Here is a 2,888-nt window from a genome sequence, read left to right on the forward strand (position 1 = left end):
AAGCCCCTTTGTTCAAACCTAGCCTCTTCTCCTGCTCTTCCAAGTAGCTGAGGGTGAGTCTCCTGCTGTGTGGAGGAAGGAGCATGGCTCGATGGCAGCTGTCACAGGGGAAAAGTCCTAAGAGATACCCAGCACTGAGTGTTGCTGTGAGTGCTATTTCAGAGGGTATCGAGTACCACACTTGGAGGAATCTAATGGTTTCCAGGGTGCCCTCCACAAGGATGACCTTTTCTTCCGAGTGTGAACAGGATGACTTTTCAGAAATGTCAAGAACTTTAAATCTCACTTAACACAGTCCAAGCGAGATGACTTATCGCTGACGTGGAAGTGGAAAGTTCAGACATTTCTGAGTGGTCTGACTAATACTAATAAAAAAGGATCCTAAAACAAAATGAAAAGGGCCCCAGAAAACCCAGACTCTCACAGAGCCCCAAACCCAGTTGTGCTTCTTCTTCCTTGGGAAAGTGATGGGTTTCTAGGCGCTTGTTACTGAGGTGAGGCTTATTACAGATGCCTTGGCCCATGGTTGGAGCTCGTGGCAATAGCACGCAGGGCATTTTGATTCAAAATGTTATCAGGGAAGTAGAAGCCTCGAGGACTGTTGGAAGCTCCCCTTGCCTCCACCTGCATGATATAGGTGTTGCTTTCCCCACAGGTGGCCACTGTGGGCCACAGAATTCGGGAACTCAGCGTGCCATTTGACTTGCTTCTTTCTTACGCTGAGTCAGGTGTAGCTTTCCACCTCTCCATAGCCCGACATCATGTCTTCTCAATGAGTTCCCCAAGATGGTGACTATGGCAATGGACTTTGATGTCAGACATGCCTGGGGTTTGAATCCCTGCTCTGCAACTTTCAAGCAAAAGTGACTTCACTTTTCTGATTGCCCGTTTCCTTGCCCATAAAATGAGTAAAAATACCTTTTAACCTTGTAGGGTAGTTATAACAATTAAATGTGAAATATTTAACAGAATAGGCAACACTGAGTGTTTACCGTGTGGCACAGCGGTTAAGAGCTCGGCTGGTGACCAAAAGGTCGGCCGTTCATAATCCACCAGCCGCTCCTTGGAAACCCTCGGGGGCAGTTCTACTCTAGGGTTGCTGTGAGTCAGAACTGACTCGGTGGCACCTAACAACAACAGGCACTGTTCTAAGCACTTTACATGTATTGACTTATTTAATCCTCCCCAACAAGCCTATCAGGTGGGCATAATTATTATTATCCCCATTTTAACAGATGAGAAAACCAAGGCAAAGAAAGTGAGGTAACTTGTCCAAGGTTATACAACAAATAAATGGTGGAGCCGGGGTTTGAATAGAGGTCATTTGGATATGGTAGTGGTGTAAATGGTTAACACGCTCGGCTGTTAACAGAAGGGTTGGAGGTTCGAGTTCACCCAGAGGTGACTTAGAAGAAAGGCCCGGCAATCTCCTTCTGAAAGGTCTCAGCCGTTGAAAATCCTGTGGAACACAGTTCTACTCTGACACACATGGGGTCGCCATGAGTCAATCAACTCGATGCAACTGTTTTTTTTTTTTTTTTTAAATATGGGTTCAGAGCTTGTGCTCTTAATCACCCTACTGAACTAAGCATTCAGTAATACTACTGTTTACTGAGATGCTAATGTAAAGTGAGAACCTGATGTAAATAAAGTGCTAAACCAATCATAACAATTCAGCAAGATAGCTATTATCATCCCCATTTCACAGCTGAAGAAACTGAGTCTCAGAGAAGTTAAGCCACTTTTTCAAGATCACATAGTTAGTGGCAGAGTCAGAATTTGAACCTGAGTCTTACTGACCTCAAAGTGCACACTCTTCCCACCTTGCCACGTACCCTCTCCCAGGAGGAATCATGTCTTACAGCTTTCCTGGTGCCCAGGACAATGCTGAGCACACAGTAACCCAAAACCCATTGCCGTCAAGTCGATTCTGACTCTTAGGGACCCCATAGGGTTTCCAAGGCTGTAAATCTTTATGGAAGCAGACTGCCACATCTTTCTCCCATAGAGCAGCTGGTGGTTTTGAACCGCTAACCTTTTGGTTAGCAGTCAACTGCTTTGACCACTGCACCACCAGGGCCCCTTGAGCACACAGTAGGTGCCCAAAGATGCTAACTGGATTGAATATTGCTTACTTCTCCCTGAGGGCTTGCTCTGCAGAGGAAGGACCACTTCTCAAGTCAGGGCGGGAGGAAAATGTATCCCAAAAGGCAGGGCTGCACGGGGTACTAATTCTCCCTGCTGTGAAGGAGTCTCTGAAGTCGAAGGGTCCCTGAAAATCTGCATGGGAACGTGTAATGTGAAATGGGAATCACGGCACCAGTGTATGAGATATAAATTCCTGTCTCATTCCAGTCCGCAAATATTTCTCTAGGACTCCCGTGTGCTCTGCGGTAGGTAAGCCACAGCGGTCTGCCTGAAGCTTGTTACAGTCTAATCAGGGGGATTAGATGTATGCACAAATTCTGAGGCTGGTGGGGTGGGATGGGGGAGGAGGGGAGTTGAGTAGGGGGAATTCAGAGAGGTTTTTGTTAAAGAAGAGAAAGACTATATCTGGGCCCAGGAATAATAAAACTTTCATTAGAAAAGGTTCTAAGCAATAATAAGGATTTATGCAAAGAGATGAGATTTTGACAGGTACAGCTGGATGCCGAGAGGCGGGAATAGATGACAAAGCCTGGAGGTGAGGTGGGGGTGTGTTAGAAGGACTTGCTCTGGATGCGTCTGGGGGTCTGGGAGGGATCACTTCTCAGCTTCACCTTGCGCACCGCCTTGCCCCATGGCTCCGCCCCCCGGCTCCGCCCTCCCAGGGCTGCAGCCTTCCCGCCCCCCCGGGCTCCGCCCTCCCAGGGCTGCAGCCTTCCCGCCCCCCCGGGCTCCGCCCCCCC

This window comes from Trichechus manatus, unplaced genomic scaffold, assembly GCF_000243295.1.
Source record: "Trichechus manatus latirostris isolate Lorelei unplaced genomic scaffold, TriManLat1.0 scaffold00023, whole genome shotgun sequence".
Classification (NCBI taxonomy): domain Eukaryota; kingdom Metazoa; phylum Chordata; class Mammalia; order Sirenia; family Trichechidae; genus Trichechus; species Trichechus manatus.